The sequence below is a fragment of the Leptonychotes weddellii genome, chromosome 12 (assembly GCF_054177405.1).
Source record: "Leptonychotes weddellii isolate Sample4059 chromosome 12, ASM5417740v2, whole genome shotgun sequence".
Lineage (NCBI taxonomy): Eukaryota > Metazoa > Chordata > Mammalia > Carnivora > Phocidae > Leptonychotes > Leptonychotes weddellii.
The window spans coordinates 23,769,282-23,795,510 of NC_138380.1; the positions used below are offsets into that span (position 1 = coordinate 23,769,282).

At 34.6% G+C, this 26,229-nt stretch overlaps 1 long non-coding RNA gene across 2 annotated transcripts in view; it reads right to left on the bottom strand.

Moving 5' to 3' along the window:
- LOC145716397 (uncharacterized) overlaps positions 1–23,502 on the bottom strand; it is a 36,199-nt gene extending 12,697 nt beyond the window's left edge. For both annotated transcript variants that reach the window (XR_014139030.1, XR_014139031.1), the window contains exon 1: positions 23,455–23,502. This is a non-coding gene — a long non-coding RNA (uncharacterized LOC145716397). The remainder of the gene's footprint in view (positions 1–23,454) is intronic.
- Between the last annotated feature and the right edge of the window lie 2,727 nt (positions 23,503–26,229).

Here is a 26,229-nt window from a genome sequence, read left to right on the forward strand (position 1 = left end):
TACAATGGAATATTACTCAGCCATCAGAAAGGATGAATACCCAACTTTTACATCAACATGGATGGGACTGGAGGAGATTATGCTAAGTGAAATAAGTCAGGCAGAGAAAGTCAATCATCATATGGTTTCACTTATTTGTGGAACATAAGGAATAGCATGGAGGACATTAGGGGAAGGAAGGGAAAAATGAAGGGGGGGGAATGGAGGGAGAGATGAACCATGAGAGACTATGAACTCTGAGAAACAAACAGGGTTTTAGAGGGGATGGGGGAATGGGGATTGGTTAGCCCGGTGATGGGTATTAAGGAGGGCACGTACTGCATGGAGCACTGGGTATTATACGAAAACAATGTATCGTGGATCACCACAACAAAAACCAATGATGTATTGTATCGTGACTAACATAACATAATAAAATTTAAAAAAAAAAAGAAAGAAAGAAAAGAAAAGTTGTTGAGTCCATGTATTCCATTATTACTTTTGAGTATCTTGATTAAAGTCATGAAGACAATTCTTTTTCTGCTTTAAAAATTCATGTCTTACAGAAGAAACATGTATTTATTATAGAAAATCTAGAAAACAAGCAAAATAGGAAAATCTTACTCATTGATAAATATTATATACCTTTCAGTATATATTGTCCCAGGATTTTTCCCTCTGAAAAATATTTTTCACTAAAATGATATTGTACAAAATGAGATGTTGGGTGTTAAATTAGTTTCTTATTGCTGTTTTAACAAATTATCACAAATTTAGAGGCTTAAAACAAATTTACAATTTCATGGTTCTGAAAGTCAGAAACCTCAAATGGGTTTTGCTAAGCTGAAACCAAGTTGTCTGCTCCTTCTAGAGGCTCTGGGGAAGAATCCATTTCCTCACCTTTTCGAGACTGCCTTAGGTTTCCTAGGCTCATGTCTCCTTTCTCTATTTTCAAAGCCAGCAAACTAGCATCTTGGAATCTCTCTCTGACTCTGACTTCTGTTTTTTTGTTTTGTTTTGTTTTGTTTAATCATATCTCCTCCTTTCAATCTGATATTCCTAATTCCCACTGTGTTTACACTGGGCCCACCAAATAATCTCTACTCATTCCAAAGTCCCCTCTGCCATGTAGAGTAACATATTCACAGGATTCTGGGATTATAATATGGATATCTCTGGGGGGAATTCTACCACAGATGGGTTCTCCAGAAGCAGATGCTGATACAGAGTTTTAGATGGAAGATGTTTTTCAGGATTTAATGTGAAAGGGAAGGGAAAAACAGGTTTGGGTGGAGGAAGAAATCAAACTTTGTCAGGTCTGAAAAATCTCAGCCAACCTAAGGAGGAGCTCTAGCGCAAGTCTTACCTTTCAGAGTGGTTTATGTCAGGTCCAGATTGTTGAATCCTACCCCAACCTGCATCAAGTGCTGGGTGTGGGCTGCCCAGGAAGAGAGTGAGGTCAGGCAAAGCAGCTCCCTGAAGGTGAGGCTGATCCAGAAGGAACTGACAGCCAGAAGCTGTCTGCCAACCACAGCCCTGTGGCTGAACAAGAAATCTATCCTTGAAGGGGGAGGGGGGCTCTGCGGGGCATGTCCCCATGTCCCCTACATAATGTATTTAAGACACTATCTATGGATTACTCTTTTATAACTTAGTTTTTCATTTAATGTATTTTGAACATTTCCCAAAGACCTGCATATTTCTTAATGTCTAACACTCATGATATCTACAACAGATATTTCATAGTTGAACATTTGGGTTATGCTCACTGTTTTCATTCTTATGAATAATTATGCCATGAACCATGAACATTAGAAATATTTAGTAATATTCACCTTAGACTTGCTCGTTCCTACCTGCCCAAACTACTAATCACACTTTTTTTTCCATTTCCCCTAACAATGAGAGCATATTGGAATGGGACATGGTAAATCATTCAAAGCCAAAACTCTGCAATTATCTTTCTAAAGTTATATTTTAGGACAGGATGCTGTACTTTTTGTGACATTAAGATCTAAAGTGTTCCTTATGAATGTACTTTCACCCTAATGAATACTAAGATATAGGAAATCTTGTCAAAATTTATAAAAGTTAAACATTAATTCTAAAAACACAAATCTATAGCAAATCTGAAATTCCTCCTTTATGGTCAACCTGCCTCTTTATCTTAGATGCCCTAGTCCTCCTCATCTCCCATTGATGCTGTCCTGCCAATCCCATTGTCCTGGAGTTTACCTTTATTCCCAGGGAGACACAAAGGACTGCTCTCCCAGTCCTTGAAATTTAAGCCTAGACCAGAGATAACTTGAAATCATGCAGACTAGGGAGATTTACACATTCCCCTTACATTAAGCCAATCCTGAGTGCATGTTTATGTCTACCAAGGAGAGCCAAGAATCGTCCACACAGAGAAAAAGTGGTTGGGAGATGAACAAACCTCATTCCTCTCTAGACCAAAAAGTTAGTCATCTTAGGAGTCATGTCTGCTTATCTTCTTGGCAAATGTCTTTGTCCAGATGCACTGAGAGAATTAGGACACATTTGGGAACAAATTTGTACCAAATAGGGAAAAATTTGATAATGTTTTCAAATATGAATCTCTTTTCACATAGACAAATACATAAATAATTCTGCCAGCACTTGGAAGTGAAAAATAACTTCTTGCATCCTTAAAAACATCCTACTCATAATTGCTCAGTATAGAATGTTTATTTTGTGCCTGTTTCTTTCACTTCTAAAAGAAGACCAACTTTCAAAACTTAATTGGCTACTAAACTGTCATGTCACAGATAATACAGCCACATGTAATTTTTAAGTATCTTATAAAGAAATAGGGCAAATATTTATAACGTTAAATGCTTAGTGAACATGTATTAAAAATAATTTTAGGTTTGTATTTAAAAAATGTCATGTGCCGGGCGCCTGGGTGGCTCAGTTGGTTAAGCGACTGCCTTCGGCTCAGGTCATGATCCTGGAGTCCAGGGATCGAGTCCCAGGATCGAGTCCCGCATCGGGCTCCCTGCTCAGCCGGGAGTCTGCTTCTCCCTCTGACTCTCCCCCCCTCTCATGCTCTATCACTATCTCTCTCAATAAATAAATAAAAATCTTTAAAAAAAAAATCAGCATCTTTAAAAAAAAAATGTCATGTGCCTATACTGTCCTCCCTTCACTTAGAAAATTAAAATGAAATATCCCTGAAGACACATACAAAGTTACATAACAAAAACTCCTTGTTTATAAAATAGCTCATTAGCAAAGTGTGTGCATTTTTTTTTTGCTAGAATTTATCAGCAAACTCGTATTTATATGTTCATGTATGTGCACAGAATTTTTTATCTTCCAAGATAAGGAATATTACACCTGAATATAGAGCAGTCACTATGACAAATTATTGATGAAAACAAACAATAAGCTATTGTTCACTTTTATGGAAAAGCTTTGGGTGGAAATGAAATTAACTGAAGTAAATATGATCTGACAGTTGGATGATAGTGCTGAACTAATTAGTGTAACACTAAATGAAAAGAAGGAATATTTGGGTGCCAAACCAAGATATCTCATTTTAAACAGACTCTTCTGCTTTCTTTTAAGTATGTGAAGGAAATGACAATCTCTGAATGAATTTCTCACCTACCTTATAAGTTAAGGCATTAGCAGTGAAAATAGTAAAAAAGGATCACAAGCATCAGTGAGACTGTGGATCATTTAGCGTTTCTATTTAAGTTGCTATGTTTTTTTCTGATTGTAAGGCCATTTTAAAAAACTGTTAAGACAGTAATACCTTGAAACATAATAATTGTGTAGTTATTGTTATAACCTGCTACAGTCTTCCATCAAAGCAACTGTTATCACTGGAATTTGCTCAACATAGGGCCAAAGTAGACACAAGCAGAGTAGAGGTAAAAGATGATCATTCTCTTCAGATCTTGGTTCTAAAGTAGACATTAATGGCAGGAGGAATATAAGTCCCCATATACTGTGTACTCTAACTCCCCATTTTTTAGTTGTTGGAACAGATCATAAATGTCTTCAGGGACAGAGGGCTGATTAGCAAGGAAGCACAGACCTACAGTGAGAGAACATTTCTAGTGGTAAACGTTGCTTTGGCTCATCAGTCCTACAGTTCATTAGATAGCCAGGAATTGGTCCCCAAGTTCATAACAGTATCAGTTGGTGCCAAAAGGTTGGCAGGTTTCTAAAAACTCTGGACTTTCATCTGAGTCTGACTCACTCCCATGTTTGTATCTAATAAGGTAGAATTTTAGTTCTTTCAACCCTGTTAATGACAAAATATCCAGACCTTCTCTTCTTGCTCTCTTCTTCTTTCTACATTACTCCATTCCTCTGAGGTCTATTCTTAATTTTATTTGGCTCTTCCTGCTCCTACATGTATTGCCCCGGAAGTTACAGAAGATAATGGCTTTCTGGCTTGGTATTCATCTCCTGTTCTCCAACTCCCTTTACTTCTGGCCATGCCAGGGAAAGAATAGGAATCAGAATCATGGAAAGTTTGCAAGCAAGAAAAGGGTGTTAAATAACAGTCTGGCAAGACAATAAAGAGAGAAAAAAGATGTGAAGTCAAGAGTGAAAGATTAAAGACAAATTAGAATGTGGTAGATGTAACGTTAGGATTTATTTTTTAAGACAGTTACCAAGGAAAAGCAAGGATGTTGGTGACCACTTATGTGAAATGCCAACTTCATGTTGTAGAAAGGAGCCAGACAGCTTAAAAGGACCTGTCCCTTGAAATGCCCTTGTTTACCCCCATCCCATCTGCCCATCCCTCAGCTTCCTCCAGTGGCCTCTCCCATATCACCTGCTTATTCCTTTGATAACATTTGCTGCCATCCGAAATTAATGTATTTTATTTATTTGTGAATATGTTTATTGTCTCTCCTTCCTAATAGAGTGTATGCTATGTGATGTTAGGAGCCTCTCTATCTTGTTTACAACTATAGCCAGAACTCATTAAGGGGCACATGTTGTGATGAGCACTGGGTGTTATATGTAAGTGACAAAACCCTAAATTTGGGGTGCTGGAGTGGCTTAGTCGGTTAAGCATCTGCCTTCAGTTCAGGTCATGATCTCAGGGTCCTGGGATCGAGTCCCACATTGGGCTCCCTGCTCAGCAGGGAGTCTGCTTCTCCCTCTCACTCTCCCTCTATGCTCTCCCTCTCTCAAATAAATAAATAAAATCTTTAAAAAAAAAATCACTAAATTCTACTCCTGAAACCAATACTACACTATATGTTAACTAACTTGAATTTAAATAAAATCTTGGAAGAAAAACAAACCAACAAACAATGATAGCCAGCACTAAGCACAGTGCCTGGCACAGAACTGATGCTTAATAATTTTGATAAATGCATGCACAAATGGATGAATGAATGAATTCAAGATCCAGTTCAACCATCATATCCTTTGTGAATTTTTTGCTACACACCTTAGTAATTTCTTTCTTGTTATAATGATGGCACCTCCTATATACAGTTTTATTCTACTTCAATAAACTCATTTGTTTACTTTTGATATCTAATAAAATATGAGTCCCCTAAAGATTAGGGGGAGCTTCCAATTCCTATTCCTATTAGAACTCCTGACCTATTGGAACTCCCTACCAGTTAGTATATAGTTTTGTAAACGGATGAACATTTTTGAGAAAATATTATTAGGTTTCCAGAGCCATAATGACCACATGAGAAAATTTAAATTCGTAGGTTATCAGATGTGGAAAATACGGTTTTTTTTATAATTCAGATAGTAGAGAGGTTTATATTATTTGCTTATGGAAATGTATCATAATCTAACTATACTTTTTCTCCTTGCCTGTAAATTCTGGTCAATTTTATCCACTTCCTTGGCAAAAAAAAAACAAAAACAAAAAAAAAACTATTCAATATAGGTGAATGCAAGGCTAAGAAACATTTCTGATGCATTCTTTTTAAGAATGGGTTACTAGCCTTATACTTCCTTCACCGTCTTCAACTTATTAGATGCTATGGCGCTTGAAAATAATTGTGAGTTTCTCGAGCATACTTAATAAAAATTCCAGGAATACCAGAGACTTCTTGATGACAGATGTTAGTTTAAAGGAAAAGCCATTTCCACTGCTTTGCAAACTTTGCACTTAATAAGATGCCCTACATTTAATCAAATTAAAGAGATAGGCTACAAAAATGTGGACTTTTTTTTTAACAACAGAAATAGAGGACTCAGATTAAGGAAAACTGTTAATATTTTTCTCCATTATGGATATTAACTTTTGGTCTTTTTGCCTGAACATTTAGATGAATTTTCAATAAAAGATATAAGATGTATGTGCTTTGGCTTTCTTAAAAGACAAGTGATATTACTGAGCAAACAAGTATCCCAGGTGCCCAAAGAGTTTCCTGGGATACAGGACTTTCAGGGCTAAAATCAGGCAAACCAGGATGGTTGTTCACTCTAGACTGATACAACACTTTTTTTCTTTTTTTAACTTAAATAATATACTTGAGTTTCTAGAATTTTACAAGAATGCATCTCTAAGGTATAGTTAAAGAGAGAAAGGTAACTCTTTTGTTTGAAAGGTTGACACTTTTATGTTTCATTTTTATCCCAAGATGATGATGATTATTTATTTATAATAGTGTAAGGGTACATGGCACTTACAAACACATAAAAGACAAAGCTCCTATGAGGTTTCCCACCTAACTCGACATACAAAATGCCATGTAAGAGCAAAAGGGGAGACAGAAAAAGGTTGGAAAAAAATCAGTACTAGAAGGCTTAGTGAAAAAAATGTGTTCTAAGCTTTCAAGGAGAGATGTCAAGGAATAAAAGGAAGTTTGTTCAAGTAGGACTAATCTAGTTTTAAACCTTTTGAGAATTATACATGCATAAGTAATAGGAAAATGGATTTTTCTTTTTTTCTTATTACATCGTCTTAGTGAAGTTTTTTTAAAGTTATCATTTTACAGTGACCCTCTTTAACTTTACTACTGTTTTCTGCCTTAAACTGTTTTCCCTGGGAGTTGTACAGCTACACCAGCTTCTTATGGTTAATATTTGTCGGGTATATAATTTTTATTCCTCTTACTTTTAAATTTACCATGTTACTATGTTTGGGATGTACCTTTTAAAATAGCATATAGCTGGGGTGCCTGGGTGGCTCAGTTGGTTAAGTGTCCGACTCTTGGTTTCAGCTCAGGGTTGTGAGATCGAGCCCCATGTCAGGTTCAATGCTAGGTGTGGAGCCTGCTTGAGTCTCTCTTCCTCTGCCTTTGCCCATCCCCCCAAAAATAGCATATAGCTGGAAATTTGGAATCCAGTCATCAAATTTTCACCTTTTAATTGTCAAGTTTATTACATTTTCCTTTATTGTGTTTCTTAGTATTTTATTTCTGCCAACTTACTTTGTATTTTGATGTTCTTTTTTCTTTATTATCTCCAGTTGCACTGACCAACTGTCTTTATTCCATCTTTTCCCCTCTAAACTATTGGAAGTTATACATTATTTTTCTGTTATTTTAGTGGTTCCCCTTAAGTTTCTAATAGTGTAACCTAACCTGACAAAGTCTAACATTAATCAATATCCTTATACTCCCCACCCATGATATAAGTAACTTCTAATTCCTTCCCTGTAATTTATGTCTAATATTTTCATTGTCTTTTTTTTTTAAGATTTTATTTATTTATTCAACAGAGAGAGCGAAAGAGTACAAGCAGGGGGAGCAGTAGAGGGAGAGGGAGAAGCAGGCTTCCTGCTGAGCAGAGAGCCTGACGTGGGGCTCGATCCCAGGACCCTGAGATCATGACCTGAGCCGAAGCAGACGCTTAACCATCTGAGCCACCCAGGCACCCCTTGTCTGATTTTTAAACCACACACGATTAGTCATTATTTTTACAGTAATTTTCATTTAGGTTTACCTCATATTTATCAATATCCATTCTTATCATCCATTTATGAATCCTGCTCCTACCTTCTGGGTTCAATTTTCTTCTTCCCACAGTAAATTACTAAGTGGTACTTTAAGTGATGGAAGGTCTCTAGTGACTAAAAACAAAAATCAAGCAAACGAAAAGTCCTCTATCTGAAAATATCTCCACCCTCCACCAACTCTTGAAGAACTATTTAGTGGGGTATAGAACTCTAAACTGGTAGTTATTTCCTCTAAGCATTGTGAGATTATTATCTATTCTTTATTTTCTAAGCTTTCTTATTGTTTTTGAGGTATCTGCTGCGGTCCAAATGTTATTTCTGTGTAGTTAATCTCTTCCTCTTCCTCACATTTTCTTTCCTGGTAATCTTCTTTCTCCTGATTGTTTTTATTTTTTTGTTGCCTCTGGTGTCCAGCAGTTTCAACTGGATATTACTGGTATAACTTTATTTGTATTTATCCTGGTTAGAAATCATTTTGCTTCTGGATTGTAAGGAATCTTATTTTTCCTCAACTTGGAAAAACTTTTAACCATTATCATTTCAAATATTGCCCCTCTTTTATTCTACTTCTTTAACTTATATTGATATATATGTTGGATTTTCTATTTTGTCTTCTACGTGTCTTAGTCTCTCTTTCATTTGCTTAATCTTTTATCTCTCTGGGCTACATCCTGAGAAATTTTACCAGCCAATCATTCAACATTTTCTCTTCACCTTTATTTCATCTACTGTTTGACCTGCTCATTGTTCATCTTTATTTCAAGAATACTTAAAATTGTTTAATTTTTAGAAGGTTTAAGCGATGATTTTTCAAATCAGTCTGCCTTTTTTTCCTAGTGTCTAATTCTTTTCGTATGGTTTCCACTCATATATGGCTTTATATTAAATAAAATTTTATTTTCTGTCTCAAACTGTTTTATTATTCTTTTATATATTTCAAATATATTTCTTATATTTGCTGGTTCTCAGGTAAATCATTTCCTTGTGATTTTTAAATTATTTGATTGTGATCTTATCTTGCAAATCAACTATTTACTCCATAGGCATTTTGTGCAGCATAGATTATAAAAAATATCTCTTCAAAGTAGTTTTACATTTACTTTTTCCAAGTGTGTCAGGAGAAATGCTTACCCAGGAATCATTTTTTAAGCATCTCTATTGAGATATAGTTCACATACCATAAAATTCATGAGTTTAAAGCACACAATTCAATGGCTTCAGTATATTCACAGAATTCTGCAACCATCATCACAATCTAAGTTTAGAAAAAGTTATCACCCCAAAAAGAAAGACTGTACCCATTAGAAGTTGCTCATCTCTTCCCCTTCCCCAAGCAACTGCTAATATACTGTCTGTCCTAAGGATTTGCCTATTCTGGAATTTTTTTATATAAATAGAACCATGTAATATGTGGTGTTTTGACCTCCTTCATTGAGCATAATATTTTCAAAGTACATCTATGTTGTATCATGTACCAATACTTTTTTCCTTTTTACTGACAAATAGTATCCCATAGTATAGCTATACTGCATGTTGCTTATTCTTTCATTAGTTGATGGACATCTGGGTGGTTTTCACTTTTTGATTATTATAAATAATGCTTTTATGAATATTCATGTATAAGTTTTAGCACAGATGTATATTTTCATTTTTTCTTTGAGTATAAACCCAGGAGTGGAATTACTACACCATATGGTAACTCTATGTTTAGCATGTTAAGGAATTGCCAAACTGTTTTCTGTCATGTTTATAGCATTGTACGTGCCCACCAGCAGTGTTTGAGGGTTCTGATTCTCCACATCCTCATAAACATTTGTTATGATCTATTGTTTTTATTATAAGCCATCTAGTGAGTATGAAGTGGTATCTCATTATAATTTTGAGTTGCATTTCCCTAATGGGCTAATGATGTTGAGCATCTTTTTATGTGCCTATTGGAATTTTGTATATATTTTCTGGAGATGTGTCTATTCAAATTATTTTTCCCATTTTTTTGAATGTGTTCTCTTTTTATTATTGAGTTATAAGTGTTTGTATATTCTGGATACTAGTCCCTTATCAGATAAATGATTTGCAAATGTTTTTTCCCATTCAGTAGGTTGTCCTTTCACTTTCTTGATGGTTTTACTTTCAGCAAAAGCAATTGAATTTTGATGTAGTCCAATGTAGTCTAATTTTTTTCCTTTTTGTCCATATTGCTTTTGGTATCAAATCTAATAAACCATTGCTTAATCCAAGTTCATGAAGATTTACGTCTTTACTCTGATGTTTTCATCTAGGAATTTTAGAGTTTTAACTCTTACTTTTAAGTCTATGGTCCACTTTGAGTTTATTTTTGTGTATGGCTTAAGGAAGGGGTCCAATTTCATTCTTTTGCCTGTGGATATTTGGGGTTTTTTACACTATCTGGTGAAAAGACAATCTTTGCTCTAGACTTGTCTTGGCACCTATAACAGCAAATTTTACATGTCCACTTGGCTAGACCACAGTGGCAAGATATTTGGTCAAACATTTTGAATTTTTCTGTGAAGGAGTTTTTTTAAAATGAGATTAACATTTAAACTGGTAGACTTTGAGTAAAGCAGATTAGTCTCCACAATGTAGGTTAACCTCACCCAATCAGTTGAAGGCCTTAATAGAACCAAGATGTCCCCCTAGCAAGAAGGGGACTCTAGCAGGCTGCCTTTAGACTCAAACTGCAACTTTACCCTGGGTCTACAGTCTGCAAGCCTACCTTAAAGATTTTGGACTTGCCAAGCCTCCACAACTGTGAAGGTGAATTCCTTAAAATCTATCCTATCCATCTGTGTATCTATCTATCTATACACACACACACACACACACACACACACACACACACACACACACAGACTTATCTTATTTGGCCTGTTTCTCTGGAGAACACCGACAACCCTGATTAATACAGCACCATTGTCAAAAATCAACTGGCTTCAATTGCAAGGGTTTATTTCTGGACTTTCAATTTTCTTCCTTCTATTCCATTTATCTATAGATCTATCCTTATAACCTGAACTACCAATTTTAATACTTATGTTTCTATTTCAGGATTTACACATATAGGATTCAGGCATATAAACAGTAGTTTAGGATCAGAGTTCAAACCCATGCATAGCAAACACTTGGTTTTGAATTCTTGTGAGATATTTCTGTTTACTACCCAGAGAACTGAACATACACATGATAACTTGATTCATATTAGGTCACTGGAAACATTTTGTTATCCCTTTATTACCACAGATTAAAAAAAAAAATCAGAGAACCTCAGATTTGTGCAAGTCCCTTCATTCCAACTTCATGTCTTAATTGCCCCCCAAAGTCTCACCTTTTGTTTCTGCATGGCCATTAAAGTCAAGACTTTGGGCATTGTAACTCATCTCTGAATTTGATAATCACCTCCTAGATGTACAGCAACTTCTGTTCTTAATTGAGCTTTATTTTTAACACTTCAAGATTTGCATTCATTCATTGCAAACATACATATAGATATATGTTTATATATTTATATCTGTATCTATCACTTTGAGTTACAATTTATTATGTCTTCTAAGTATTCATGGGAGCAGAGATATTTTGGTCAAAATCTTTGCTGGAAGCAGAATTCAAATATATTGATTATTTTTGTTTGACAACTTCAAAGGTCCACATTGAAAATTCAAATACCATTGAAAAAGCTCAAATATGGATTATATTCTCCTATGGAAACAAAAAATAAGTATTCTAAAGTCTATTAACATGAATACTCTAAAACCATTTGTATATTGAATACATAAAGCTATTATCAGGATTAAATGAGGTAATTTGAGCCAAGCCAACGTACTAATAATTAGAGTAAGTCAGTTGCCACTCAATAAATGGAATTATTACATTAATTTTGTTATTATTCTTTAGTTATACATTGAGTTACATGTATGCCTGATTTACCTTGGGAGTTAATTAATATTATAATATTTTTTCTTCTAGGAAAACATGCATTCTGAGTTTCAAATAACTAACTTACAAATGGATTTTTTTAAAAAAAGATTTTATTTATTTGACAGAGAGAGAGACAGCGAGAGAGGGAACACAAGTAGGGGGAGTGGGAGAAGGAGAAGCAGGCTTCCCACTGAGCCCGGAGCCTGATGTGGGGCTCGATCCCAGGACCTGAGCCGAAGGCAGACGCTTAACGACTGAGCCACCCAGGCGCCCCTACATATGGATTTTGAAATAAAAAGAAATTGGTGTCTGTCATTCTATATATAATACAGAATGTACTTACTTGAAGTGGAAACCATTTAGTCAAATATAAAGGCAGGTGGTATTGTAATGAAGCACACAATTTCTAAATGTTGTTTTTCCCTCACTGCAATGAAACATTCATGAAGATACATGATTTGAATAATTGATTTTTAAGGTCTCAGAACAAAGGTTCCAGAGAAAATTTTAACTATTTTAATGAAAAAAAAATAATTAGCTATGGGACACTTTCTAACTTCAATTATTAATGCATAGAAATGATTCAACAAACCACAATAATCTTGAGAACATTTACTTGTAATTCTTGAGATGGACTATCCATCTTTCATTTCTACTAAAGGGGTAATAAAATAAATATTTATTTCTAATATTTTTACTTTAAAGCTCAGATTTTATTCGTATTGATGATGTTATTCTAAAAGTTCATCTATGAAATATATTTTAAACTAAAATTTTAAACATTTAAGTTTTTTTCTTGTCAAAATGCCTTTGTTTCTGGAAAGCTATTCCTGTGTTGTATGCCGTCAAACACATTTTGAGAAGCAATAAATCAGCATTTTACCAACACTTGTTTTTTCCTAATAAATATTTTAACAAAACATTAATTACAAATCAGAGGTTTTCTTACAAAACACAAGTGATTTCACATAGCCCCGAAAATATTTTCTAGTCATACAACTTTGACTACTTCTATCTTAGAGAGCTAGCAAGTTCAATATCTGTATTAAATTTCTATTAGCTTATTCAGGAAAGACAAGCAAAAACAAAAATATAAAATGTGCTTGTTATGTATAAATTTACTGATATGGCTTACTCCATCAATTAAAACAATTGCTAAGCTATACACCTCACAACTATATGTACTACGTTGTATAACCGTAATTTTTCTTAGCTTCAACACAAAGATTTTACAGGAGCAGATGGATAGGTCTACAGAATGTAAAACTGTTTGATTTTATGTAACATGCTGAAATTATTTCATATATTTTTGAACTTGTGATTTGGATGAAAATCTAATTTAAGCACACTTCCAATTTATTAAAATGGGTATTTGGCTTTGCATAATTCTATACATTTGATGTAGAATGAAGCTTTAAACATGCTTTCTCAACATGATTAACAGCTGATATAGTCTGCCTTAGCTATCTGAACCTACTTCATAAAAAATTGTTTTGCTCAGTTAATTTCCCAATTGATGTCAATCTCATTTTCTCATAATTTAATCTTTTAAAATCTTTAGAAGTGCTGTTTTTATTATTATATTAATTAATTTCTAAAGAATATTTTTTCCCCTGCAGAAATAATCTACTCATTTTCACTTTCAGGTGAAAGTATAAAACTTTATTTTCAGCATATCTGTTTTTGTAGCTTATTTGCTTTTATATCATTCATTATTTAAAAGTTTCCCCTGAGGGGCGCCTGTGTGGCTCAGTTGGTTAAGCAACCGCCTTTTGATCTTGGTTCAGGTCATGATCTCAGGGTTGAGATCGAGCCCCACATTGGGCTCTGCGTTCGGCACAGAGTCTGCTTGAGATTCTCTCTCTCCCTCTCCATCTGCCCCTCCCCCTGCTCATGTTCTCTCTCTCTAAAAGAAATAAGTAAAATCTTTAAAAATAAATAAACACAAGTTTCCCTTGAGTTCTATGATGTCAAATAGCAATAGTGCCATAAAATAAATATAAAGGGCTTTTTCTAAAATATATAGAAGATCTAATTGTCTCTCAGTTAGTTATTGATAAATAAAAACTGCATTCTCCCCAAAATGCAAGGAAGAAAAGTCTCACTATATTTATCTCAGAACTTTTCCTGTTAAGATGAAGGGAAGGGCACCTGGGTGGCTCAGTTGGTTAAGCGACTGCCTTCAGCTCAGGTCATGATCCTGGAGTCCCGGGATCGAGTCCCACATCGGGCTCCCTGCTCGGCGGGGAGTCTGCTTCTCCCTCTGACCCTCCCCCCTCTCATGCTCTGTCTCTCTCATTCTCTCTCTCTCAAATAAATGAATAAAATCTTTAAAAAAAAAAAAAAGATGAAGGGAAAAGGTATGACTGCCTGCATTACTCATATTTAATAGATAAAAATTCACAATAAAAAGTGAAATTTCTGGCCCATTCCAATACAGATTTTGAAAATGATGACTTCATTTCCTAGACATTAAAAATTAAAAATTAGTCCTAAAATAATTCTTAAATATTTCAAACAAATTAAAACTGCAAGAATAATGTCAGGTACAAATATAATGTATAAGTTTTTGTCATTTGTTACATATACATTTTCTATATTCTCTTTGGTGTTATAGTTCATCTAGCAGTTTTCCTGATATATGTGTTCAGAGAAAGATTTTGAAGATCAGTACAAGATAATGGCTAACCATAAGAATTAAGAGTAAATATGACTCTGTTTTCATTTTAAAATATCTTTATTTTTCAGATGATTTAGTTTAAGTTTGACATGAGCTCTGTATATGAAATACAGATTGTGAGGGCTTACTCTTCTCACTATAGATTTTGCTGTGTTTTCACAATCTAAGATTCCAGTTACCAAATAATAAAACAGCTAGCTTCTCTGACGGCAGAGATAGGCTTCACGCTATAAATCAATGCACTAGCTTCTTGTAAACTGCTATGAAGCCAGACAGCCTGGAACAATTTAACACCAAGAGGTGTGAATTTCCTCTATTTATCTTAAAAAGTGTTAACTTCAGAGTATTTCAGTGCTTTAAGTTATATTTCAAGATAAAAATGCTCAGATCCAGTTATGGAAACTTAATTAAATAACTTCATTTCTTAGTGTCTTTCTTAGCTTCTGCTACTTAACTACTATTTCAAAAAGGGTTCTTAGAACTAATGAAAATAATTGGTAAAATAAATTCTGAGCATAAACACAAAAAGCATTTTACAATACTGCCAAGATTTTATCAATAATAAAAATAACACTGAATTCATCTATCATGTGATAAAACTTTAATGTTACTACAAAGTAATACATTGGCATAGAACAGGAATTGAGCGTGGTTTTAAAACAATGAGTCTGGGGTGAGATTTTCTGGTTTAAGATATTGGCTCTACTATTTACTATATAAGGCTTTTTTGGGTAAGTTATATAACCACTCTGTACCTCAGTTTAGTCATCTGTAAATGGAATGATAATGGTACTACCTCATGGAGCTGTGATAAAGGTTGACTGGGTTCATATTTCTATTTGGAACAGTACCTGGCATATATAAACATTATAGATGAGTTCAAGACATACTCAATCTAATAATGTATTATTATATCATGTGTTGAATGACATACATTTTCAATTCTGTGCTTTCTATTATCTCTCTGGATATTAGATTGTTCCAGAGAATAACTAATGCTAGTCAATTTCTCACCTAGAGGAAAAATAAAAGATACACTTACCAAATCTGTTACTAACCCAGAACTGAAATCATAGCTAACACTTTGGAGAACACGTTGACATTCAAAAAGCCCTGCTAGAAAAAAAAATATATGAGCTGATTATAGCCAGATAAAACGGAATAAAAAAGGGGCACCTGCGTGGCTCAGTTGGTTAAGCGTCTGCCTTCGGCTCAGGTCTTAATCCCAGGGTGCTGGGATTGAGCCCCGCACCAGGCTCCCTGCTCCGCAGGAAGCCTGCTTCTCCCTCTCCCATTCCCCCTGCTTGTGTTCCCTCTCTCACTGTCTCTCTCTCTCTCTGTCAAATAAATAAATAAAATCTTAAAAAAAAAACTGAATAAAAAAATATATATAGTTCTATGTTTAGATTTTTTTAATTAAATGCCAAATCTAGAACAGAGGAATTTAGTTTACCAAGAAAGAGAACTTGACAGAACTATTTGCCACCACACATAGTTCATTCTAAATTTACCTGGTAATTGACGTGACCATCTGTGTTAGTTAATTGGCTTTATCCAAAGGAAAGACAAACTTCTCACATCTTTATGATAGGAGGCAGCTTTGTAACTTGGAGAAAGGCAGCCACTTAAATGAAGCTACAGAAATGGGGAGAGATCAGGATGCTATCTCTCTTGATAATTATATTTCAAAGAGATGCTTATAGGTCCTTGAAAGAGATATGCTTGGATCATAAGCTAGTAAGAGGTCTATTTTTCTTCTAAAAAGATTTACATACATTTCAAGGAGACAGAGGAAGAACTTACAAGTTTTCTAAAGTTCTCTAAGAAAATGGGTGAGGCGGAGTCTCTTATTTTCAACATGGAGAATTAAGTCTCTTATTTTTAATTTATATTTGCCCTTGCAGAAGAGGGAAATTGGAAATGAAGAGAAAAAGCAAAGAGAGAGTTTCTGCCATATATCAACAATTTAAGATGCAGAAAATACAAGTGGCTAAAGAGAGAAATCAAGGATATCTGTTTTTTAACTACTTATAAAAAAAATGAGTGATATCCCAGGCAGATGGTTTTCATTAAGAAAGGAAATATATATCATAGTGTAATTTAAAATTATTCAAAACATTTACCATTTATATCTAATATAAGTTCAGCCCAATAAAATTATGCTTATAAATGTGGGGGGGGGGAAGAAAACTTTCCTCATTTGTGTCCATGCACCATTATTTATTTTCCCAGAAAGATAACTGACAAGCTAAAAAGAATTGCGTTGGAAAGACTTGTACAACATTACCACAAACCCACTTATGGGAATGTGCTCTGAGAAAAGAATGCATAGAGTAAGAACAAAGTAGGAGAAACATTTCTTTTACCTTCCTGTGTTAGAGGTTCACAAGACATATTTCCTTATTAAAGTTTCTATGAAGCTTTTAAGAAGTCCTTTTAAATCTGGTAGAAATTACATAGGTTACCCAAATGAAAGCAAATGGCCTATATTTTCAGAGCTGGCTATACCAAGGGAGTCAGCCGCTATCACTTGCCTGTTGCCGTTATAGATAAACCAAAATTTTTACAAAATATTTGAGTCACACTTCCTCTACTTGAGGATTTCCTAGAATTGCTTTACCTTGTTCTCACATTGAAAAATGCTGTAGAGAAGGTTCAAACCAATCTTAAGTGAGGTTTTTTTAATTTTACTTAGTTTTGATGGTTTATGTGCCATAGAAATCTTTCTTTAATTTTAAGTCCAGGAAATTTATGTGAAAATGTCACAGTATTAATAAGTCTGAGTCCATTTTAATTAGAATACGATGTCCACCTTCAATTTGTTGAGTCAAGTTTTCTTAATTACAGGATTTTTTTCTTGATTTATATTTTTAAGTCTACTTTCTGTTTTAATTGTTCTTTTCTTTTTTATGTGTACCCTGGGTACATGTATAATAGATTTATTTTTGGCAAGTTTTCACATATCTTTCTTCTTAATTATTTAAATGCTTTTTTTTCTATTACATAATTCAATATATTGAAATTTGTCCTTCATTTAATTAGATTTGTTTTCAATGGTGTGGATGCTTCAACTGTTGCATCACACATATGGTTTTATCTTTGTTCCCACTTATTTTGTTGTGTTATTATTTCTTCTCTGAGTTCCTGTATTTCTGTCTTAACATCTTCATGCACGGAGAATTTTTTCTTTAATCAAGCTACTTGATTCCATAGAAAAATACTTCACCAAAGTTTTTATCTTCTCCATGTTAAAATATTTTTTGGCTTTGTTTTTAGCTTTTAATTTTTTTATGACTTTTTGCCTTTTATGTTCCTTCTATAATGCTGCATTGTGAACGTGAGAAGTCCTTTCTGGCCTCAGTTATTTACAGAATTTGATGTGGGAAGAGACCGGATGAGTACTTTGGGCTAACATGAAGAGTGTGGTAAACTGCTTTGTTGCAAAAATGGAATATATGTAGGTTTTTTTTCCTTCAACTCTCCCTTGCCACTCCATGAGGACAAAGGATTAGGAAGGCTTTTTCAGCCCACGCACTTGAGCCTGATGTCTAACACAAGAGTTAATTTTCCACTGGATGGCACCAACCACTTTGGAAATGTGCTGCTCTGACAGATTTGCTCATCATCTAAAATGGTCAGTGATCTCTTAGCCTTCTCTCTCAGAATGGTCCCCTATTCAATACACATGGTATACTTTATTAAAATATTTTAAAGTTTGGGATTATCTGTGCTAATATCATTTAATATAAAATTTCTACTTCCATTTGTCATTTTCTTTGTTAGAAGTGGACAGAGATTTTGTTTCTTCTCCAGCTTTAAAGTGAAATGTCTTAATCATGTATTTTTTAAGAGTGGATCTTTTAACATTTTATCTATAATTGCTCATTAATTCAGTTTCTATCACTCTAGAGCGAATCTGGGTAATTTATATTCCCCAAATTTTATCCATTTCATTTAGCCTTTAAATTTTATTGGCGTAGATTTTTACAATTAATGTTGTTTATTTGAACTTTTTTTTCTCTATACAAGCATTTATAGCATAAATTTCACTCTAATATCTGTTTTTGCTGCATCCCATAAGTTTTGGAATATTGTGTTTTCTTTTTCTTTTGTTTTGAGACATACTTTTTTTTGAGACATATTTTGATTTGCCATTTGATTTCTTATTTGTCCCATTGCTTGTGCAGTAATGTGTTGTTCAATATTTACATATTACATATTTCATACTTACAAAAAAACTGTTACACCAATTATTTTAATTCATTTAATATCCTACATCTATAATAGGTCCCTTTATTATTTCTGATATTTTTTTAATATCTTGACTCACTTTGAATAAGTTAATTACATTCCTTTTAAAGTCTACTGTCTGCTTTCTACAATCTTTAGATTAATTTCTTGCCAAATTGGGTTTGGTAACTTATGTTAGTAAAGCACATTTTCCTCAAAATTTTGGTGATATTTTTGTTTGATAATTTGTTTTTGCCTAGCTGTGGATGTACATTCTGACATAAGAGCTGGCCTTAGGAGACTGTGGGAGCAAAATGCTGGTAGACTATGCCAGAAATTTCTGTCTGATTATGTCTGGCTTCAATGATGCCTGCACTTACCCTTGCCACTTTGCTCCAAGGGCAAATGTAGCTGATGCCCAGGGGAGGAGAGGACTCTGTCCAGCTATTCCACATGCATTCACCCAAATAATCCCTTCTCTGGGGGCCTCCCCAACTGTTTGAATGTGTTACTCTGAGCTTGAAGCATCCTTTGGTACCATTTCACATCTGTGCTCAATCCTCTTCTGTAAGCCTCTTTTCTCTTTTTTCTGTATTTAATGGGTTCCTCAAATGACATGACTAATTGATAAAAGATATTCTAGTTTTCCATAACCACTTTAGATTTATTATTTTGTAATATATATGGCCATTTAAAGGTGATTTGGGTTGGAGAGAGTTTTTGTATTTTGTCAGCTGTCTCATCCAATGTCCTTGTTCAACACTTCTGTGATTACTGATTTGAAACCTGTTTTTTTCTGTGGCCTGGGTTAAACATTTCTAAGAAGGTAATGTAGTATCTTGTAGACTTATCTTTTCTAGAAATTTGGAGGTTTGTTTTAGTGGTATTTTTTGTGAGGGAATTTGTCACTTGCAGAATGTTTTTTCCATGTGTTATGTAAAAGATGAGACGGCTTATAAAAGCCATAATGGTAGAAGAGTGGCCTGATTATACCTTATGCATAAGTCAGATTTGAAGAATATATAGTAGATATTATCTAATATCTAATAGTCCTAATTGAAAGGGGCCTTTTTAAACTTTTGATTTAGGTTATTGGGGGCTTTTACATATTTGGTAATGCCCATGTTTTTCTTCTCTGTGGTAGTCATCACCACAGAATGAAAATATCAAGGTGCAGACATAGTACAGATGGTTCTATGAAAAATGTGGATATTTGCACTCCAACTTAAATGGCTATTATTGTTATGTTTGTGTTGAGGAGGAAAAATTTTCCTCTACCATTCAAGATTCTTTTGGCTGGGCTAAGAATTAAATTGACAAGAGACAGATTAATGGGAGAAAATTAAATTTAATTATGTATGTATGGGGAATGCACATAAACATGAGAGATTCCAAAGACAGTAAGGCAAAGTGAGGTATATAGGTCTTTCTAAACTAAGAACAAGGGCGTAGAGGTTTGGGACTTCAAAGGGAAGGAAAACAATTCACAGGAAGATGAAAAAGAGTCACTGTTTAGTAATTAAATGTTTGCTGGGCCATTCTGAAAACAATGGAACACACAGAGGAATTTTAACAGATTTTGCTAAATTCCTCTCTATCACACCTAGTTCATATTATACTGTGGTTATTTATGGTAATAGCTCACTTCTTGGAACAGGTCCTCTATCTGAATTCTTTTAGGCAGTTAGGGAGAAGGTGAAAGGTTTTTCCTGAGCCTTCTGTTTCTTAAAAATAATCAGCCTATAATAATCCACATGCCAAACAGATACATTTGGAAGGGGGGCAAATATTGCTCCCCTATATTTTCTTGCCTTAAAAAATGGGGGATATGCCAAAGATAACTTGGAAAATCATATTAAAACTTGGAGCTATCTGAATATAATCAAACTATGCAGTTATAAGTAGAAAATGCTTAAACCATCAATCTACAAATGTGACTCTAGCTGTAATATGTATTTTACTATTTGATTCTGGGGAAAGCTAGAAAATTATGAAGTTTACATAGGTTTATAGAAATTATCCCATGTAAAATTTCAGGGAAGAGTCTGATAATTTTAACATTTCATCCTTACATTAATATTTTATGACTTATTTTAGCAGGCCTTCCAGGATTTACAATAGTACTAAACTACAGTAATAGATAACTGTATTTACCAAAGGGTCCTATGAAACTGGAATTAAATTAACAATTTATCACAAATCCCAGTCATGTCCTGAAAAGTGTCTTTGTTCCTGTCTCCTTCCAGATTGCTTATTTATCCTCAAAAACAAATAGTTTGAGTTAGGTTTGCTTTGCCTTGAGGCACTCACTGTCTGGACTTGTTCTTTTTTATTCAGTAATTCCTAAGGGTAAGTGATTTACCTCCTAATCCATATCCTGAAAATAGATAGTTGTAAATTAGTCTTCAAAAAGTGGAATAAAAATTCTTAGAAGGACATGCCATATAGCCTCTCTTTGCCTTCCAGACCTTCTTGTCATTCTTCTTTGACCTGCTCTCTGCTTGAGAAGGCTGACATGTACAGACATCGTTACTATCTCATACCCTCTGGCTTCAGCCAATGGTAGCCCTGATAGTATACCTTAGGGAGTATGGATCTGTGGAGTGGCCCAAAGCCAGCTACCCTACAAGGCAGTCTCTGGTTAGCAGAGAGATTAGGGAGGATATCTGAATACAGAGGTGAACGTGGTGGAAGGCAGATTATTTTTTTCTGGGTGTGATTTAAAAAAAAATTAAAAAGGGGGCATCTGGGTGGCTCAGTCAGTGAAGCACCTAACTTTGGCTCAAGTCTGATCTCAGAGTCCTGGGATGGAGCTCCATGGGTTCCATGCTCAGCGGGGAGTCTGCTTGTCCCTTTCCCTTTCCCTCTGTCCTTCCCTCCTCTTGTGTGCTCTCTCTCTTAAATAAATAAAATCTTAAAAAAAATTTTTAATTAAAAAATATTAAAAAATATTGCATAGAGGAGTGTCATTTTCCAATTATATTTTAAAAGAATCACTCTGGGTCCTATGAAGAGAATCAGATATAAGAAAATAAGAATGGGAGTTTGGAAACCATTTTAGGAGTCTGTGCTTTGAAATAGTGAGAGATAATTAGCTTGATGGAGTGGTAAGAAGTACTGGATCCAGGATGGGATATATTCTGAAGATAGAGACAACAGGACTTGCTTCCAGATTGATTATGGGCTTTTATAAGAAGAATTAAGGGTATCTTCAAGGTGGTTTAGCTTGAGTGATTAATTACATGAAGGTGGTGGTGTTCACTGAGTTAGGGGAAATACTAAAGTATTAAAGAGGAGCAATTTGAGGGTTTATAAAATCAAGAGTTCTCTTTTAGGCTTGATATGGTTTGAAAGTTGGAGATATCGTCTAGACATCTGAGTGGAGATATCTAGTATGCAGCTGAAAATATAAGTCTGGAATTCATAGGAAATATAAATTTTGGAAATATGTCTAGAGCTAAAGACATAAATGGGAAATCATGAACATATAACTGCTTTGAGAGTGGGAAAGGAGTGATTCACCAATAGAATGTCAAGGTGTTATAGGATAATGGATGGACAAGAAGTTAAAATCTGAATTCTTGGGGCACCTGGGCGGCTCAGTCGGTTAAGCGGCTGCCTTCTCCTGCTTCTCCCTCTCCCTCTGCTGCTCTCCCTGCTTCTGCTCTCTCACTCATGTTCTCTCTCTCAAATTAATAAATAAAGCCTTTAAAAAATAAATTAATTAATTAAATAAAATCTGAATTCTTAGATTTGTCACCATAGACTGGCTTCATCTTAAATTTGGTTCCTTTTTGGTCATGGAATGGATGCCCAGAGTCATCCATGGACTGGATGCCAGGTCTACAGATTTCCTCACTTGGTACCAGTAAAAAGGGAGGTTATGTGTCATGTTATCTCTACAGATAGACAGAAAAGAAATCTCCCCCGGTAGTCTCCAGCAAATATCTCTTCATCTCTCCTTGGACTGCATTGGGTTACATGCTCCTTCCTGAATTTGTAACTGTGGCAAAGAGGATAGGAGTTTTTTGACGCGGGAATAGACAACTTGATATAAAGAAAATCAGGCATAAATGGAAAAAAAAGAGGTATTTCTAAGATAAGGAAAAATTAGGGATGAGCTTGATCGATATTATTAGCATTTGGAAGTCTAATATGGATAGAATTAGCAGATTACTTGGCGTATACAAAAAATCTTAATGGTCAGGTAAAAACACAAAACAAAATAGAATGTATTTCTTTTTTATCTTTTTAAAAAAATTCTAATACACTTACAAGACTGTTAAACATGCCTCTAGACCTTGGACCTGTTTACACCATCTTAATATGAAAATAAGTAGGAATGGCAGAGTATTTGTTTTTCTCCATCTGTTCTATTCCTTTGGATGTGCCAGACTCTGACACTGCACTCTGGGTTGAATATGCCCTAATTAAACTGAAGTTTTTCAAATGTGATTATATGGTAATCATTCTATTCTGCTCTAATCATAGGAAAGATGTCTTGGACTAATTTTTTACTATTTAGAACTAGATAAAAGTAGGGCCAACACAAATGATATTTTATCCTCTAATTAATACAGTAGGCTACAACCCTATCATTCTAACAATGCATAATCTTTGATGGGCAAGTTGTGGGAAGAAAAGATACACTGTCATTTAGCCACAGAAAGTCTCACTGTTATTGTATACAGGTGAAAAACGAATAAAATACCTTCAGTGTTCATCAAGGGAACTCTGTGATGTTGACTTTTCCATTCCTGAAAAAAATGTATGAATGTAATGAATAAATGCAGATTCTATTTAATAGAAGATCTTACAAAGTTAGGAAATGTCTTTTTGTGTCAAAAATGCATTTTGAACCTAAAGCAAATGGTTCTCAATTATTCCAAATAACCATCATGAATTTAAAAAACATGCAATCTCCTAATCAATTTTCCATTACTTAAAATCTTTCATTATAAAGGTTTTAAAAGTGTACCTATTTTGGGTCACTCAAAAAAGAAGGGAAAAAAAGAGAAAAATATCAGGCTAATAAATAGCTACCTGCTATTTACAAAACAAGCCATCAGTGCATTTTTTTATTCTAAGGTTACACAGAAATAAGGTTTTATATGTGAGTGTTACTGCAGGATTTTCCAGGACATATCCTCATGGTATAAAATATATGGCACGTATAAAAGAGGCACTCTAAACTCTAGACCTAAACCCCTATTTTTATAGTGTTAAGAAGTTGAAAGATCTTCTAATTTATCCTTCATGTCTGTTAATTTCCAGCAGGTCTTTTCCTCTTATTTTTCGGCATCTCTCTTCTGTGTGCGGCCTCAATTATACTGGTATCAATCTGAACATATACCAAGGTCCTTGCTTCCTTACTGTGAGCTCAGTAACTTTACTTTAGTAAAGTTTTTTTTTTTTAATATGTGAATGGAAGATAGCACAAGCATCAGAGAGTACACATCTTCTAGCTTTTTGGTGGTTCCTCTTTAATTTCTCTCTTCCCCACCTCTACAGAGAAACCTGAAGAACCAACCATATTCTTAGGAAACATGGTTCTTCCCATACATAGGCACCTCCAAGTCTCGGTTTTATTCTGTAAGCCAACTTGTCAGAGAATCTTTTTCTGAATTAATACTCATGTTAATTTTGGTGAATGCAGGTTTGTTTGGTTTTTTTTTTCATCTCAACATATATCATTGGTATAACTCAACAGAAGGCTATCTCTGTTGAGTCAGCCTATCTTAACCCTTTTACACACTATAAGTCACTAGGTGCCAGACGGCATGGTTCAAACAGGAGAATGACCCTTTCCTCTTCATATGAAAATCTTGGCCCTTCTTGCTTAGCCCATGCCTTGCTTTGCACATTTGGATTCCCTGTTATGCTACCTTCCTAATATGCACTAGTGATTACAGATCTCATCATTTAAATTTATAATTCAACATAAACTTGCTATAAATTTGTGTTTGAGTTATCTTGTTTCAAATATATAACAATATAAAAATTTGATGCTTCATTGAAATAGGAGTTTATAAATTGATCTAGATGTTCAACAGGATTGGACAAAAATGCCCTTAGATTACAGGGAAATGAACTCTAACCAATGTAGCCTAGCTAAGAAATCTGCTAGGAAATCTCAGAAAACAGTAGAAGATGATATTGTCAAACTATAGGGATGCAATATGCCAACAACAACTTGCAGGAAAATTGTATATCACAATAGAAATGGGTTAATGATGCAGCAATTATTGCCAAGAAAATAAATTTGAAGTGCTTGGTGACTAGGAAATTCAATTCAAAGTTTCAGATTAAAAAGTAAATAGTAAAGAGCAATGTGAAAATGCTAACGAGAAGAAGTGTATCAGGGAGAAACTTAGCATGTCTGACTCCATATTGCTTCTGTTTATTTTGCTGCTGTGACCTATAGCTTAGAAACTTCTGCTTAGCCCTGCACATAGGCATGTTACAGTTAAGATTTGTAAAAATTGATTTTTACCCCAAATCTACCTCTTCAAGGAGATAAGGAAATACATATAGAACTGACTACGCTATGTTTAAGAAATGGCATGACCAGATTTCTGTATGTAAAGATCAACTGACCAAGGACAAAGAAGTTATACAAGCCTCCTGGGATGTCTACAGAGGTCAGTCACCTTTTGACTCCAACCTCCCCTTCTACTTCCCCCTTTTGCTAACATAAAAGAAGCCTGAATTTTATACCAGGGGAGATGGTTGTTTGGGACAAGAGTCCACCATCTCCTCAGTTTGTTGGCTTTCCAAATAAAGTTACTTTCCTTACCCCAACATCTTGCCTCTCAACTTATTGGCCTACTGTGCGGTGAACAGGAGCTTGGTCTCCATTACAGAATTACCAGAAATATGCAGATTAATTCCTTTTATCTTTGCTCAAGTACTTATAAACAGCACCATATCTTTATATTTATGCTTTTATTAATAAAAATACTCATCCACTTTTAGTACTCATTATTTATTAGTGAGAATCTCATTTTAATTTTTTAAAAATTGAGCATTTCACGTTGTAGTACGAAAAACTGTCATGACTACAGTTATTTTGAAATAGAGCCAGAGGGGCCACTGCAGAGAAAGCGCTTTACCTGTCTTTCTTTGAACTGGGCCATAAACTTTGGATTAGGCAAAATGGCAACTGTTCTTAACAATTGCAAAATGGCAACTATTCTTAACAATTGTTCTTAACAATTGCAACTGTTCTTAACAATCCCAATGGTCTGAAATTTCTGAAGATAGAATTAGTAGTCAATCAATGTATAACCTAAAATAACTTAACTCGTTAACACCCACAGGAAACTTTTTTCCCCCTCTTCAACTCATGTAATTGGCTCCCTTTCTTTTCCTCATAAAAATCCTTGCTTTTACCCTACAAGCTGGACACTATTTGAGTTTCTATGATTCTGTGCTCCCTGAATTGAAATTCTTTAATCCCAAATGAAATACCTACTTGCCTCTCATT